General features: G+C 50.4%; 1 protein-coding gene across 1 annotated transcript in view; it reads left to right on the top strand.

Annotated features, from left to right (window-relative positions):
* Window positions 1-18,358, top strand: part of LOC149358195 (plexin-B-like) — a 333,650-nt gene that overhangs the window by 42,738 nt on the left and 272,554 nt on the right. The gene's annotated exons all lie outside the window — the stretch shown is intronic.

Below are 18,358 nucleotides of genomic sequence, written 5' to 3'. Positions count from 1 at the left end.
AGGATAGGTCATCAAACGGAAGACGCAGGTTTCAGTATATGATGCAACGGCAGACTCTGCCGCTTTATGCTCCTTGACTGGCACTGAAGAAAAATGTTTACGTATGTAATAATTCACCCCTTTAATGCCCGCGACAGAATAGCGCGGTCGCTGTCACGTCAGTCCTGAAAAGCTGGCCAGGTGTCAGGCCAAGGAGGTGCCCAGCTGGTGAGGATCGCGTGGCCGAGTGACTCACGACGGCGATGATCCGCCGCCGAGCCATGCGCTCGCCGCAACCAGCTTGCATCATCGGCGCCGCTACTACTCAACCTCGACCCTTACTTTGCGCGGTTCATGCGACTGGCCGCCGAGTGGTTAAGTGCGTCGCCTGAGCGAGTGTGTACACAAGCGAAACGCGAAGCAAAGTGCCAGCTATTCCTCATGGCAGCGGCGTATGCAGCAAAGCGGGCGAAGTAAGTGGGGAGGGAGTTCGTCGATAATCAAAGGCACGTCTTGTGCGTTGGCGCCTCTTCCGCGGACGACCGCGTTCAAGACGACGAGGTGGTGGTGGTGGGGGAGGACTCCGGGCGCCCGCGAGTGGTGGCGAGATTTATGGGCCGCTAGAGAGAGCGAGCGAGCTATAGCGTGCTGCTCGGGACGCCGTATAGTGTGTACGCGGAGAAGGGTGGAAAGGTCGGAGGAGGAGGGGGGAAGGGCCACCCGCATCGGTCCATAAACGGATCTTCCTCGGGTCCTCATTAATCTCCATACAGGCAGCGCTGCGCCCCGCGCAACGCCGCGCTCGCCCTCTCCTCCGGCGCGCTCGCGTTCGGCCTCTTGACGACGACAGTGACAACGCCGACGCTGCAAAGTCGTCATATTGCACGGGAGCTTCTCGCCGCTGGCTTCGCTGCCCCCGCTCCCGCCGCGAAGGAGCGAGGGAGGGAGGTATACAGAAGGAAGACCACGCGGGGTCTCGCGCAGCTAGCTGTTTCTTATTGTTATGGATATTAATGACGCCGATGAGGGGACAACCTTCTCCTCGCGGCACCACCACCTCGGGCTCGTTCCTCGCTTCCATGTGCCGACGTCGTTTTCGTTGGCGCGCTCTCGACGCGTGAAATGCGTCCACCCACACCGGCGAGTGCACGGCGCTCGGATGACGCGCTATTTTCGGGAGTGTCGCTCCGGTGGTGGCGTCAGCCTCGAGCGCTAAGCAGCTAGGAGATGGGTGGGCGAAACGAGCCCGTGGAATGGCGCCGGGCCGCCGAAAAATTCGCTCGTAGGCAGGCCATCAGCTTGTCCTGTTATGTGAGCTCTATCTCTCCGTAAGGACGAGTTGATATGCGTGTCTCGTAACGCGATTTTGTTGGGAGTTGAGAGGCGCGCTCTGGGATGGCCTGCACTCTGCAATTGGGAGGCCCCATCAATCAAGTCGGTTACTCATGCATTACGTGGCTAGGATTTCGCATTAACTTGGTGTAGTGGTCACAGTAACCTGGATTGCAAAGAAGGTGTAGAAAGAGAAAGGGAGGGTAGAAGAGAGAAAGGATACGTGCGGTGATCCCTCGTCCATTCCGTATTTGCTGCACAGGTGTTTCGTCTCTAGACTACATAGATAATACTGTTTCCAGCTGTGAGGTGTACACCTAGAAAATAATAGCACGGCAGATGACACCGAGCCGCCTCGTATGGTCGATAACTGCGTTTGGGTCCTTCATTAATAATTAGTCTTCTCGTCCTCACAAGGGCGAATAGGTGACAGTCGAAGCTGTATAGTATACTTACTGCTGACATGTTTGTCAACTTCATTTCTGCCACCCCACACTGTACAGAAGAGTCATATGGGGTTTAACGTCCCAGCGCGACCTAGACTATGAAGGACGCCGTAGTGGAGGGTTCCGGGTAATTTCGACCACCTGGGTTTTTGTTTTTAACGTGCGCTGACATCGCGCAGTACACTGGCCTGTAGAATTTCGGCTCCAGTGAAATCCCACCGCCGCGGCCGGGATCGAACCCGCGTCTTTCGGGACCACAAGTCGAGAGCCATAGCCACTGAGACCGCGTCGGCCGCTAATCAAATGCGTCTGACCATTAAAAAGAACGAACTACATCAGTTGGTCTAATCTATCTGACCGTATATAAATGCCAGGGAGAATGACAATGCTAATGGAATAAAATCAATCGCATTTAATTCGGGAAAGGCAGCGGCCTTCAGATATAGCAACATGCTTCTCAGTGTTGTCCAAACAAGCCGCAAAATCGAAACAACCGTTTTGCAAGCGTCTGCTGTGCATCATCCGGTTTCATTCGCGAGAAAAGCGCAGCGACGAACAAGTGCTGAAGAAGCCGGCGTCACCATTGTGGCGGCAGCTGAGGGCATCCCCGCGTTTCGGCTCGGCGTCAACAAGGTTATAATAGTAATAACTGGTTATCAATAAAGCAGGAGCGCAATAAAAATCTCACTCAGGCTGACACCCGAACCACGCCGTGAAGGAAGGGACGGAGGAGGAAGTGAAAGGAGGGAAAGAGAGAGAGAAAGGAAATTTTAATGAGGAAAAGGTGGAGAGGTCGGCCGGTGGCAACATGGCCCTGGCCTGCTATTCCACACAGGGGAAAGGGAAGGGGAGGAAAAGGAAAGTGCGAATGAAGGATGATGATGGCATAGTACAGTGAGGTTCACGGGTGATGTCGACACACACACACACACACACACACACACACACACACACACACACACACACACACACACACACACACACACACACACACACACACACACACACACACACACACACACACACACACACACACACACACACACACACACACACACACACACACACACACACACTGGCCGGCATTCGCATCGCGGTGAGCAGAAGCACATAAAACTGGTTTCTGCAACACAAACACCGACACATGTCATTAACCATGAAGGTAGTGCACAGGCGGTCACAGACGGCTATCCAGGCCTGTTTCACACAAAAAGTTGAGCACGGCCTTTGTAACACGGCACCAATCAGAACGTCTCGCCCTGGCGCCCAAAGAGTTTCCTCAGAGAGAGTGTGAGGGTCCAGTTGTTTCACGGTCGCCTCCAATGTTCTTTCAGCAGCCTTCGGGCACTCGCAAAGAAGGTGTCCAATTGTCTCTGGAGTGTGGCACTGTACGCAATTCGGGTTATTTTCGATGCCGATCTTGTGAAGATAGTGTTTGGTGTAGGCGACGCCAAGCCGTAACCGGTGGAGTAAAGTCCCATGACGTCGCACCACCATAGGTGGCAAATGTAATCGTGAGCCAGCGTCAAGCTTACAGACGCGGTCCTGTTGATGACTCGAATCATGCCAGTGCGACTGCATTGCGGCTTGCATTAAATGCGCCAACAAGGCTCCAATGTCTGATCTAGAAAAGGCTATCTCAATGAAAGCACCATCACTATGTGCCAGCTGAGCCTCGGCGTCAGCACGCTCGTTTCCCGCTGTGCCGCAATGGCTCGGTATCCACTGAATCTTTATGATATGGCAGCGGTGGAAAGCTTCGGCTAAGAAAAGCACAATGTGTTGAACCAGCTGCTCGCATGCCCTTGGTTTTACATAAGTTTGTATGACCTGTAATGCCGATCTCGAGTCGCAGAATATAGTCCATTCGTGCGCTGACTGGTGAGCAATATAACGGACGGCTTCTCGTATGGCTGCCAATTCGGTTGCCGTAGAGGACGTTTTGTGCATGAGCCGGAAACGGTGACATAAGGCACTTCCTGGCACTATCACCGCTGCAGCTGAAGAGGTGGTCGTCACAGATCCGTCCACGAAAACATGCTGGGCGTCACTATACATAGATGTAATGTATGACAGCGCCAGCTGTTTCAGACCGACTGTTGGGATGTGCGTCTTCTTTGTTATCCCTGGGATGGTTGTACGTATAATTGGTTTTGGTACTGCCCAAGGTAGCACCTCTGCAATTTGGTGTGGCATGTAGTTCGAAGGCACCGCATTGCGCTGCATTCAGAGGGCCATGGAAAAGGCTGAATCTGGACGCACAGCACTAATGTTGTTCAGAGGGTGATGACGATGCCTGGTCAGATGCCGAAATGCACACGAATCGGCTCCTGCTGAAAATAAATTCGTGCTGGGCAGGCGCGGGCCTCATAAAATGTGCCCCATGTAGAAGTTTTGTGGCAAACCCAAGCATACTCTTAAAGCACGAGCCTGCGCGCTTTCAAGCACACGCAGGCCTGATAGTCTGACCCCCGAGAGAACGGGTGCACTGTATATGAGAAGACCGACAACCAGCGCCTGGTACACGTGAAGTAAAGATCGCTCAGAAGGGCCCCAAGATTTCCCTGCCATACGCCGCACAATGCTTGCAAAGCTGTCGAGCTTTTTCTTGAGCAAAGAAATGTGCTTCGTCCAGGACAGGTCGCGGTCTATTGTAACACCTAAGAATTTGTGGTGTGTTACGTATGGGACAATTTCCCCGTCGATTGTGACCGGATACCACGCCATTAACTTGCGTGTGAAAGCCAATGTTACGCTTTTAGTTGGCGGAAGTTCAAGCCCCTGACGGCGCAAGTACGCAGACGTAATCGAAACCGAACGCTGCAACCTTGCTTGCACTTCGGGACGCGTGGAGGGAGAGAGAGAAATACGTGCCTTAGGGCAGTGCTGCTCGCGGATACAACTCAAGAACGAAGCGGAAGATGCCCCTCGAAGGAGACCCTCCAGCCAATGGCGTCGACCGATTCTCACCCTTGACCGATCTCCTTGGACCTGCTAGCAAATCACCCGGAGTGACGGATGAGTGGGGAATAACCGTGGATAAATCGGATCCAGCGCGGTGCCATGGAAATTGGTCGACGCTATTGGCTGGAGGATCTCCTTCGAGGGGAGCCGTGGCTTTGTTCTCGAGTTGTATCATACTATAATTTCGAACACCGGGGATTCTGTAAAGAGCACACGGGCTTCTTTTGCGTTTCGCCTCACCGAAACGTGGTCGTCGCGGCCAGGATTCGACCTGACGACCTCGCGCATCAAGAAAGAGACCGTCGTCGAAAGAAGAGGCTCGCGCGGAGAAGGATGTCACCACGATAATGGCACGCCACCATCGGAGCGAAAGCGAGCGGGCCGTGCCTGTCTGGAGTCTTGGTCCCCGTCTGAGGGGTGCCGCAGAAGCATCAATATTTGCCCGGCGGGCAAACTTCCGCTACCGCCACCGAAGAGAGCAACCGCCTTCGTCCGTCTCTGCGTTGCCTCAGGAACAGACGCGCAATGCTCACTTGAAGGGCAGCACGCACCGGTTGACATGGCTGCGCTCATTGCCCGGTTGTTTAGTTCTTTTCAGTGTTGTTGTTATTATTATCATTCTTATTAGTGGTAGCAGTATTAGTAGTAGTAATAGTAGTGGTCGTAGTAGTAGTAGTAGTAGTAGTAGTAGTAGTAGTAGTAGTAGTAGTAGTATTAGTAGTAGTAGTAGTAGTAGCAGTAGTAGTAGTAGTAGTAGTAGTAGTAGTAGTAGTAGTAGTAGCAGTAGTGTGTGTGCGCGTGTGTGCATGCGTGCACCTAGGAGGGTTGCCACTTGCCACCAGAAGCATTGCTTCAGGCAAACAAGCGCACAACGGATAATTGCGGGGAATGGCCACTAAGTTCTAGCGCACTGAAACAGCTGTTGATCTTCTTGCTTTGTAGAGAGTTGTCCTCTCGTATCCTTGTGGAATTACTCAGGCTCCTTTATTAAAAATGTCACTGCATTTACATCAGTAATGCGTACGAGCCTGCATGTACAGAATGCGTGTTCATTTTTTTTTTTTTGTGTCGAAATTGATTTGCCCTATTTTCGCTGTTTGTGCCGCGTCGGCGTGATTCAATATGTCCACTCGGGCGTCCGTTACTGCTGACTCCCATGCGCGACAGCTTTCAGTTATTCCCCTTGTCTCTTGGACGTGACCTCCACGAGAAACTGACCACCGCCCGTCTACGCTGACCACAGACAGCCTTGTTTCGCGCCAACGCAAAGAGAAGGAAAATCGGCGAATGAAACAAATGGCAGCGCTCCAAACAAGATGGAGACACACATAGCACAGGCGGCGAAAACAGACAGCGCGTCTTGAGGAAACGAAATCAATATTCACACAATAAAGGCATAAGAAAAGAGGGCAGCAATGCCTGAAGGGAACAGCGTACTGTACGTGTCCCGATTGTGGCCGCCGGACTCGACGAGGCGAGCAGACGAGAAAAGCAGACGCAGACGACGACCAAAACAGACGACAGCGAAAGCAGACGACGGAGGAAGCAGACGACCGCAGGCTGCAGACGGTTTTCGGCGTTTGCCAAAGATTTCTGCTATGGCGATCTCCACTGGCCTGGTGGTTTTTTGACTTCCGTCGCTGGCCGTTGTTGCTTTTGCGTCCAGTGAGACGGCTGCTTTATTTTTTTCTTCCCCGATTTCCATCCAGCCTTTCTTCTCTCATCCGCATCTTCCTTATTTTTGCCGTCTTTCCGGTGTTTTCTCTGCACCGGCTGCCGCTGGCGACAATGGAATGAAGCGCAGAGACTCCGAGGGATCCTCACGAGAGTAGTCCGTAAATTTGCGTCACTGTTTTTCCAGCCATCCGCAGCCGCCGCCGGGCGTCTCTGTCTCTGCCTCGGGCTCTCTCTCCGGCTATGGTTTTTCCAGGCTGCTTATTTTGATTGGTGCTTATGTCCTGCCGTCGCTGGGAGCGATATTCCAGACCCGCGCACACGGCGTTTCTGTGATCTTTGTTTTCCTTTTTCTTCTTTCCTTCACAGTCTCTTTCCCTGTCTCTCGTTTTCTTCGCTGGCGTTTTTCTCGGTCTTGGCTTCTTTCGGGCCGAGATAGCACGCTGACTTCATGCCTTGGCTTTTGTCAGTCTGACACGATGTTTTGGCGACCTGGGGCCCGATCAGTCACGAGCCTATACTGCGCATGAACGGATGTTCCATTCTGCTCTTAAGCAAAATAAATACGAAATCAGCCCATTTAAGAGTTTCAAAGCGGCACCGCTGGCTACTATAGAACATGTTTGCCGAAAGGCTGCGAGATACCTAGTTTTCTATAATGGGCTCATAAACGTGAGTATTCGAGATTTTTGTTTTATTGGCCCTTGTAAATATGGCCCTCTGCTCCTTTAGGAACACAGCATACGTTAAGAATTATCTGTGAATCCCATGTTTTTTCCGCTCGAATAGAGAAGTTGATCGGTACACCCTTAGCGCTGGGTCTTCTTTCTTCACCATTTGTTCTATCGTTCGGTGTAGTTAGCCCAGACGCTTAGAGCTTATTGGAATGTACAGCCTTGGACAAAAGTCCTAAGGCCACAGGCTTTTCGCTTTTCGCGTCAGCCCCATAAAAGAGACATTACGGCACTATTAAAGACCGAAAGACCTTGAAATGCTAACAGAAGGTTTCTTCTTGGAGTAGAGAAGCTTCATGCTTGACTTGCGTTTTGAATGTCCACTACACAGATTATTCTTGGGACATTCATTTCGCTGCAGGGAAACGCTGTGGCCCCAGGGCTTTTGACCAAGACTGTACGCTTAAAACCACTGCACGCTCTCGCATTTTGCGGTAGGATCAAACAAGAGATGAGGACCAACGCACGGCATGCAGGCATGTCCAGTTAGACAAATACGCACTCAGAAACAAAAATATCGTTGAAAAATTTCGCCCGGCGCCGGCTTTCTAATATACAGCGTACAACTCCTGCCTGCTCAAACAAGCAGTGAAAAAAAAAAGAAAAGGGGGAGGGGGTGGGGGAGGGGGGCAGGTGGGAGCGGTATAGAAGTCCTAACGAGCTGAAAGTAAATCGCGCTTCGAAGCAGATAGCCTGAAGTAAGAACAACAATAACACAAAAGGAAAATGCCGCTGGACATTCGGTCGCGCGCTGGTTGTCAGAACTGTGTTAGCGCTGCAGGCTATATATTGTTATTTAACAGCAAAATACGGAAAAGTGTGAGAAAATAATAACAGAAAAGGGAGAAATGTTCGAAAGAGCTGCTTGCCCGCCGCAGTCCGATAAGGGGGAATAGAAAACTGAAATCGATTACCAGCGCGTTAGTGTGGTTGTTAGATCGACAAACCATTTTTCATTTTCCTTTTTTGCTTCTTTTTCTTCCTATCGATTTCATCCCAGCAACTTAGTGCGTTCCTTGCGTCTGTACTGGCCATCGCAGTCTCGAGACTGTGGAGGAGCTGCCGATGATGAGAAAGTTCCTAACGGCACTCGAACTCTTTCTCCAATATATTTTTCCGCAGTTTCCGGGAAAGCTGTACTCCGACAGGAGAAGCAGTGTCAAAAGAGACATACGTTTACGGGTTTTAAAACCTTACGGTTCCCTGAGTGCTTTGTCGTGTTCTCTCTTTCTTCTGAATTGCATCCCGAATCTCTTTGGTCAGTTAGTCGGCCAGGGGGCTTGTTAGCAATGTAGCTCACATTTCTTTATCTGCCGCACATTAAAGGCTCGTGTATAGATTTTATGTTAACCTAACCTCCCTGGTTATTTCGACGGGGTGCGCTAACTGCACTGAAGCGCTCAAGAAGACTGTGAAACGCTGCACCACTCGAAGGAACGTCAACTGAACAAACTTTTCAGATAACCGAACGTTTGCAAAGTCCCTCATCGAAGCGCCATTTTATGCAACGCAAATGAGTTTCAGTTCAACGGCGGCCATTACACTGCAAATTTCAGTTCAGCGAACATTTTCGTATGCGCAGTAAGGGGCCGATCTTTATCAGAATGCGTCGCTTAGGTATAAAGAAGAGCAATAGTATTTTTGTTCGAAACTGTGGGCACTGTTCTTCTGAAACTCGAGCAGATTGCGAATATTTGCAGCGAAATTTTTTCACTTCCAAAGTTGTGGAATGCCATATTTGGTTAATGTTGGTATATGTTGTCATGTTAATGACTACGTTTCGAGACATTATTATTCTGGCTGTGTCACCAAATAGGTCCCAAGTCATTTCGAAAATATTAACATTTGGTCTAAACAATGCAATGCAATGTAGTACAGTAAACAATACAATACAATACAATACAATACAATACAATACAATACAATACAATACAATACAATACAATACAATACAATACAATACAACACAGCCGCCGCGGTGGCTCAGTGGCTATGGTGCTCGGCTGCTGTCCCAAAAGACGCGGGTTCGATCCCGGCCACGGCGGCTGGAATTTCTTTGGAGGAGAAATTCTAGAGGCCCGTGTACTGTGCGATGTCAGTGCACGTTAAAGAACCCCAGGTGGTCGAAATTTCCGGAGCCCTTCACTACGGCGTCTCTCATAGCCTCAGTCGCTTTGGTACGTTAAACCCCATAAACCAATACAATACAATACAATACAATACAATACAATACAATACAATACAATACAATAATACAATGCAGTACAATACTGTACAGTACAATACAAAACAGTACAATAGTTTTATTCTATAAGAAATAGATGTATTTTCTGAGCCCACGGAAGAATCGAGCGCTTGAGGCAGGGCACATTGTTATACGGTGAAGTTGGTCGCACCTTAGGTCGGGCTGGAGAACTGCAACTGACAGTGACGCGTTCTCCAGAAACACAAAGGAAAAATCTAGGAAAACAATCAGTAATACGCCATTGAGAACAATGGACTGGGAGCCATATAATACAAAACCATGAACACCGGCGGGTGTGTTATAAACAGCGATTGCTATGGCGACAAAATCGCGATATAAAACCTCATCGCGAATTGTAAATAGAGACAAAATCGGACCAGGCCCATCATTCTGTTTGCCGTCAAACCTTCGGGGTCTGTTCGATCTGTCCTTATTTGGTCGCTATCCCACATTTGGACCTCCAACCGCTTAACAGACTCAGTCCATTAACCTCGCCCCCCACTGACCCCGTGAATCTTTGGATAAGCACATCAAAACAATTCTGGACTCCTAAAGACGGATTTGGTTTTGTCATAAAGACGATCTCCCTCTACGTCGAGTGCAGTGTTTCCTGTGAAGTCGCGTCATAATAAGCATAGATATCTTGTGAAAAGAACGGAAACAACGACTGATCAGATCCAGAGACAAGGGACAATATAGCAGCCGGGCCTAGTTGGCCACTCGTGTTTTGTAGTAAAAAGGTTCTGAAGAATTAACTAAACGCGAACACTGGTTCAGTGGGTGCGTATACTTCTAAAAATCTGCCAGACTACTGGCGTATTCGCCACTGCAGACGCTGTCAGGACAAGCGCGGAGATTTGACCTTCAGTCGTCTGCTTTCGAGGCTGTTCACAACAAAGTATGCGTCACCAGCTCTCCTAAGCTTCTACCCTGGTGTAGATAAGCGCATTCGCCTCTCCGAGACGAGGCTAGAGGTTATGTAAATGTACACAACGAACCGTTTCCAGCCGCTGTACTCTGTTCGCAGTCGCTTCCAGGTCCCTTCTGTTTTCGTCGGAAAAATGTCCGGCCAAGCCCTCCACTCCAGCTGCGCAAACTTCCCCCAGGAATGCGTCGAGTGCGGGGTGCGTGCCTTATCGGTCACTCACTCTGCTTGCACCCACGGCGACAGCCGTGCGCACGTCGCGACAGGACCCGCGACGCGTTCGGCCTGGTGGGCATACTCGTCGCGTTTTCCCATGGCCGCCCTGTCCGACAGGCAGTGGGCTCCCGTCTCGAAGCTCGCCTTGCGTGCACGCCGTGTCTGGGCGGTGAGAGAGAGAAGACAGGAAAAACATGGGAGCGTAAGCTAGCTATCCCGTATAGCTGAAATCAAGAAGAGTGAAAACACGTGGGCACGAGGTATGTAGCGCGGAGAATGGATAAGCAGATAAGCGAGCAGCTTTACAAAAGCGATGGTCTCTCATGGTTACGGAGTGGATTCCAGGGGAAGGTGAGCATAGCAGAGGGCGACAAAGAGACAGGTGGGTTGATGACGTCAAGAAGTTTGGGGGGATAGGGTGGCCGCAACTGTCGCAGGACAAGGATAAGTAGGGATCAACGAGAGATGCAATTGTCCTGCAGTGAAATGCGTTGCAGTAGCACGGTGGTTTTGGTCAGTTGGTATCCATGGTCTGCAAAAAATTATCAGCACGAACGAAACGCACAAGCAAGAGCAGGAACAAACAACACTGAACGGTGCTTCAGCACAGTTCTGCCATCCGTCATACACATCATCATATGATGTGTATCATAGTGATGATGATGTGTAAAGCTGAAGAATACGAAAGGACTTACAGTCACGTTCAGTGTAAAAGGGAACGCTTAATTAACCTGAATGAGGGCAGCCGGGTAACAACACCCTTGTGCTCAGGTCCAGAGTGTTGCATTTCACGATATGTTTGCACAAAGGGCCCTCTTGCCAAGAGCTTATTTTGGCTTCCTGTTGGCTGTTTTTGAATCCCGTTTCCGTAGCGATAAGCCTTTCTAGTCATACGGTGACTGTCATTGAACGTGTTCAGGCTTCCTCCTCCTAACGTGCTCTTTTGAAAAACACGCTTGCATTAAAAAAAAAAAAGATATTGTTTTGAAACTGTATTGCTTCAGAATATCTCACACGGACATGCAGGTGGAGATGACGCGTGTTCCGAAGCGCCTTAGACACCCCGGCATCAACAGCTAAGAAGCGGCGAGTATCTCCGAATCTATCTAGACACGGAGGGGGGAAGGTTGCCGGCGGTTTGGGGTGACGGGGGGGGGGGGGGGGGGGGGGAGGTGAAGCGTTGATCGCATCAGGAGGAGTCGCGCCTTCTCGCCACCGAACACAATCGATGAAGAGCTCGTAAATTGTGGGCCCTCGCTAATTAAGGTCAGCGGCCGGCGGCGTTAGACACCGCGATCTCGTCCCAGCGGAGGGAGGGAGCAGCAGAGCACCGCACCCGCTGGAGACTCGGCTAATTACAGCTGTCTTGCGGAGACGCGGACAGGGTCCCGCAGCCGAGTCGAACCGACAGACTCGCTCCGCAGTCGACGACGGCTGGCTGAGAGCGGAGCGACGCGAACTTGTACGCGTGGACTCGGATAGAAGGTGGTGAACGTAGCGTAAATGATCGGGACGGTGTCGTACTACGCCCCCTCTGCCGCTGCTAACGGTTCTGCTCGAACTCCAGTGGCTGACATTGGAACAGTCGATGCAGTCCGGAGGTAGATGTCTGTCTTGTGCGGCTATAGTCGGATACAAATTAAGTCTGCAGTGAATCTCCGCCAACATTCAGGACAGCCCCACAGAATTCCTCCACGACGAAAAGTAGTACGCTTTTGACAGTTTTCTTGTTAAATAAACAAGAAGCTTATCACAAGAAGAAAAAATATACTCTAGAATTTTCATATTTGGCTTGTTTAATATCCTCAAACATTAAAAGGATGATTTCGTTTACTGTTGCGATTGGCCAGCGGAGTAATACAGGACTCCGCGGACCGTGTCGCAATGTTAGCAACTGCTTTCTGTCTAAGTTGTATCCTACTATAATATCCTCTATAGCCTGCTCGTAATATAGCATAGCATAGCATAGCATAGCATAGCATAGCATAGCATAGCATAGCATAGCATAGCATAGCATAGCATAGTATAGTATAGCCGTGTGCAGAGTGAAGCGACGCTTGTAAAGCGCGTGCGAACGCACGGTTGGTTACTCGCGACGTGCAACTACCGGGTAGTTGCTGAAGGTGTAAATGTGTGCAGAGAAAGCGAAAAAAATCAGCAACAAAATTCAAGGTACTGCCACATTTTAAAGTCTTTTGAAGGTGCAAGAAATTCTGGTCCGATCGTCCCTCTGATCCTACAAGAGCCCCACAACACGGCTGAGGAGCAAACCCATGGGGCTCTTTACTTTTGACAAAGGCTGCATGTTTTTCTGTCATGTTAGCCATGCCCGTATGTGGTGACTTGAACTTTGTCGTCCTTTTAGTGTTTCCTCGTAGCATATAACATGCATACGATATCCGGTTGTCCCTGCACTGGTTAATGTTTGGCTTGAATACAAGCACAGTGCCAAGTTAAAAACTCGCAACTGCTTAGATTCCCGGCCAACATGAAAGTCCGAAACATTGTTTCACACTTGGCTTGTGAGGCAGCTGACAAAGCTAGCAGTACTATTCCCACTGCCTTATGTTGCGCCCAAATATTACTTGCCGTCGGTGCAAAGCACCCAGCTGAAAATTCGGTTCAAATGGTGGGTGAGTCAGAACTGAAGTCTGCCTACTATGACAAGGCAAGCATCTTTAGTTGTGAAAATGTGCAACTATCATCATTTGCAAATCTTCGTTGAATCGTATCCATGTATTGGTCCTATCCCCAACCCACGCCTACAGAAGTATGGAGTGGCATGCGACTGAGCGGTATGCGCTGCGCATGCGCAGTAATTAGGCATGCAGCTAAGCACGAAACATTTCCGCTACATGCTAAGCGTGGAACGTTGCATTGACCGTTCAGAAGAGCGTGTTGTCGGGCTAGTTGGTTCTGCATAGTATATAAGTGAATTGCGCAACAACTCAGACAGGACACAGAAAGAAACACATACAACAGTTCACGAGCGCTCGTGAACTGTTGTATGTGTTTCTTTCTGTGTCCTGTTCAAGTTGTTGCGCAATTCACTTATATACCATTGACCGTTGCTAATCACAAACTTAGTGCCCATCTAAGTTTTTCCTCATCAGGCCCAAAAACAATGTCCGCTATGCTTTTGCATGGTGCGGGACCCTTCGTTGTACAAACATCTACAGTCGTGAGCAGTATAAAAGGGAACAAAATATACAAAATTGGGAATTTTCAGGTTATTTCACCATTAAATTTGAAAATGACTCTTAGATATTACAAGCCTGGAGTAAAACTAGTTAGAAAGCAGAAAAAACTGTCCTTGTCACGCGTAACTACGGAGTTATCAGCAATTTAATATCACCTTCCATGTTGTTCACGCCTGTATACCTACGGTGGCCAAAGCTGACAGCCACCCCGCACGAATGCTGTGCCGTTAACTTCATCTACTCCGACCACAGTATTACGCTCCCTTGTTTCCCCGCAGAGGGCATCGACGGAAGCACTCCTTCCGCGGCTGCATTCGTATATAAACACGAGAAAGTCGTTTGTGCACAGCCAGATGAACTGACCGGGAGTAATAATAAGCACTGCCTCTCAACGGGCGTCTGCCAACGCCATGTGCGGTCGATATCCCCGAGGAAATTGCGAAGTCATCGCTGTGGCAATCACAAGGCTCTCGCGCGTCCCGTTGCCGCAGTATATATGCATGGAGCGTGGAGCCAACCCTTTGGAGTGTTTCTCGGCCGCCGTCGAAGGCGCCTTATTAACTTACCAGCGAAGTGTCACTGACGGCGCTCCGCCGGGATGATTTGATTCCGGCACTCGGAAGTGGTGTATATACATGTGCGCTCATAAGCCTGCATACTCGGATGTTGCGTCGCTGGGCGGCGTCATGTATATAAGTCTGGCGCGGCTTGTGGGTGTGAATCATCGGCGGTCACTGGGCGTAGGCTGCTGCTCCCCTTTACGCTGTAGGCCCGCGGAGGACTGACGGTGCCGGAGAAATCTTGAGGCCATTTTGTTTCTCGGTCGATTCGATCAACCTTCGTGGATTGGCCGCACGTTTCCAAGTGGTTCAGAGGGCGCAAATTGTTATGAAGGGCGTTTCTCAACTCACGGTAGTAAGTGATTGGTGCAAAGCTCGCCGATGCAAAGCATGAATGTTTGTGCAGACAGGTCTTATATTTTTGCTTGCAAAAATATGCGACTCAATGCACAGTGCAATACATTATTCGAGATGGGTGCACTTAAGGTTGCTTATTCTGCACTGTAGAGGCAACGATGCAAGATATGAAGCTGACTTTGCATACTGACTTCATCTTCCAGATACTCCCTTTTCTCCTTCATCTTTTTCTTTCCCCCAGTGCAGGGTAGCAAACCGGTTTATTCTTTCGGCTAACCTTCCTGTCTTTCCTTCTCCTCCATCTCTTCTTCCTCCTCCTCCTCCTTGACTCGTGTTCGCCACTGCTGAGAACCCCAGAGTTCTGACTCTTCTTTTTCCTTCTCTAAGTATTCAGAGCGTAGCATTGCCTAAACGCACCAATATACTATTTTATGAATTATACAGGGTTCACGTCGTGCCATCAGTAATGGTGATTATGGATGCAAAAATACCTTAAAAACCAGGTCTTCATGCATATTTCTGTCCGCACTGCAGAGTTCACGCACATAGCAACAAAAATCAACCACGCCGCCTGTAAAAGCGTTCACTTTATATGCGAGGAGACAGTTTATTTACGCTGTTCAGGTGAGCTTGGAAGAATAGGAAGATTCAAAGAGACAGTAGTCGTAGACGAAAAATAAGGTAGCCTCGGTTGGATACAAAAGATTTTATCGGTGATCGGTGCGAATGCATTTATATAGAGCACTAGCATCAAGCGGTTCGCAGGTGTACCTGCAAACTTTAAATGTTGTTATTTTGCTTTTAGCCTGCACCTATCACTTCCCCAAGAAGCTTGCTGCGGGGAGTTCGGTTGTAGTGGGGCTTCTACTGGCAAGTTTGCTCGCGGTGTTCTATTTCTTCGAAAATCAGGAATGCCGACCGAAAGAGCTTCGCAGTTGGGACGATGTGCCAACTTTTGAGCAATTATCTCGAATTATCTCCGCCGTCTTTAACCTGCCACACTCTGTCAAAAGCCTGAATCAGAACGATATTAACATTTAATCGGGACATCATCACTTCCACACTTTCACGAAATTTCACGAATTCCGGCAGGCAGTTTGTATGACTGCATTATTCGTGAATATACCACAATTATTCCGGTATTTCCATATATTCACAACGGCCCTTTTTTTTATCATCATAATGGTACGCAATGTCGAGGGGACCCCGACTGACTCTCCACAGTTCATCTGCTTCTTATGACTTAGTTACTTGCACGGTTCGCGTGCCATTGGTGGGAGTAACCTAGCACGGGGCACGGAAAATCAGACGCATGCATCTGTAACGAACAAACGACAGGCAGAGACTGCGCCTGCATGAGTTGCTTCGTGCAGACGTTTGTCGCTCTGACCTACAACCTGATTTCCCAGGACCCCCCCGCCCCTCACAAGTTGGCCTGCCATCTCCCAGGCCTCCACTGTATAGAAACTCCGTTTCTAACCTTTCCACACGGCAGGCGCGGTACGAGTGGCCCGCCATCGTTGCGTGAAGCGTACGCCGACGACGATGGCGACCACCTGGTTTTGCCGTACCTCCCACTTGGCTAAGTACACACGTCTTCTCGCCTCATATGCATAATGGACGAGCGGCTGGAGAGTTGCGGAGCACAGGCCTCGGCCAATGCGACGACGCCGACGTGGTCCACGCATCTGCCCCGTCCCGAACGCAAACTCCGGAATCGTAGGGGAGGCATAACTTAGTGACCCTCGTCGGTGCATATACCGGAAGGAACCGGAAAAGCAGCAGCGCTCACCCAGCACCGGCGGCATTTCCGTGAGGACCAGATGCGCGCACCTTATCTGGACATCACCCATAGGCGGCTGTCGTTGGCTGCGTTCCTCCTGTTGGTGCGTTCCTGGAACGGTGTCCAAGCTGCAAACGTCTCCTGTGGAGAGAAGCTTTAAATGTGTAACCAACCACCGCCAAGACGGAGGAGTGGGATACGAACACACACAGGTGTTCCTGTCGCGAACGAGAGTTTCGCGTTTTCGTCCATGCACGCAGTTCGACTGTATAGCATATACTTTGCAAGGGAGGGCACTGGGGCGCCATTGTTATCTCTGATCTCACTCGGAGCCTTGGAAAATTTAGTTAGTCGATCTTATCAGTCAGCACGTTGCCTTTTCTTTCTCGCCTAATGAAGTAGGAGGGCACGGACGACAATTTACCCCCGTGAACTACGCTAACGGTACACGGCCTAGCCGCCTTACTGTAGTTTTTTTCGGCAACGGAGCACTGTTAAAGTTGCACCACAGGCCCAGTGTCAGCGAATTTGCATATAAAGCTTGAGAACGAGGAAGGATTCGGTATACACGAGGTACAGGGTGGGGGGTACTGCAGCCTAAGTCTACGCGATGTCAGTACACCGAGGAGCCTGCTGTAACGCTGCACAGAAATGAAGAGTATATGTCACTGATGAACTTGGACGGCTTCTAGTTCATCAGTGACATGTCTACTCTTGCAGAGTAAACGCACGTGAGGAGCTAGAATCGCTGTCTGTTTCCTGCGATTCGTTTAACCTTGTACCGCGCCACACCATACACCCGGGGAACTTGCGACGTCAGCTACATTAGTAATAAAGCTCGTAGCGGTAACCGACACTGCCAGCTAGCATTTAGATCAAGGAGAGAGCGCGCGTCTCAGCCTCTCTAGTCATGACTGAATGAACCTGATTCATTGTGCAAAACAAAATCTGCTTTCACTGTTCACAGCTTGCACGCATCTCGACGGCGCAGTCTTGACCGGAAAATTGCAGTCGCGTTGTTAGCCGGGCACCATCCTTCCGAGCCTAATTCTCCGCGATTGACTAAGTCACGCCGCAATATCCGCCTCTTGTTCCGAAGCGCGCGCGCGCGCGTGCACGGACAGACAGTTCCGCGAGACGAACCCTTGGCAGGGAGAAAAATATATAAGGAGTAAATCGCCCAAAATGCCCGGCGGGGCGATGCCTTCCTACGGCACGCGATGACGCTGCCGCAGTAATTGTCCGGCGTGGCCTGCCCGCCCGCCCTTCCTTGTCTTACGGCATACATGCGCTTGCAACTCCGCCTCGTTCGTGAGTGACGTGTCGGGCGGAGTTTCGGCCTCCACGCTGGGGCGAAGCCCACGTCGTTGTTCCACGCTGGCGGATTTCCTTCCATCGCCGACCGCCATGTTTGCATTGCTCGGGAGCTTGTCTGCCACGGCTCGCTAGAAGAGCGCGCCCGCCGCTGCTGCCTTCTAGACGCCCGAACGCCGCGATACGCCTCGCTAAAAACCGTACAGCGCCGTGGATGCTTTAGAGCTTCTTCCTGCTAGTCGGGACAGGCCTAAGCCTATCTACCGACGCGCCATTGCGCCATTTTGTATACTATGCCATACCTGTCCGAGATCGTCGTCTGCTCTCTTTAACCGGAGCAGATGCAGACGACGGTGCGCATGCGCAGTGTGAGGCCACGGCATTTCGGAGAATTTTGCAGGCGAACAAATGCGGCGCTTTACGAACCGTCAAAACCCAACGCCTTGAACCAGCGCCTTCAGTAGCTATCGCGAAGCTGCACGGTTTTAACGAGTGGAGTACCGAGGACTCTCACTGCTCGGAGTCCAGGACAGACGCCGTACACGCACCGATAGCGTGCGCTGCTTTAGCTCGAAGCAACAGCGGTCGCTGCTTCGACGCTGTGTGGCCACACCCGCATCCGTTGGTTG

This window comes from Amblyomma mixtum, chromosome 2 (genome assembly GCF_055824585.1).
Source record: "Amblyomma mixtum isolate Tamu chromosome 2, ASM5582458v1, whole genome shotgun sequence".
NCBI lineage: Eukaryota > Metazoa > Arthropoda > Arachnida > Ixodida > Ixodidae > Amblyomma > Amblyomma mixtum.
This window is presented reverse-complemented; position numbering and strand designations above follow the sequence as displayed.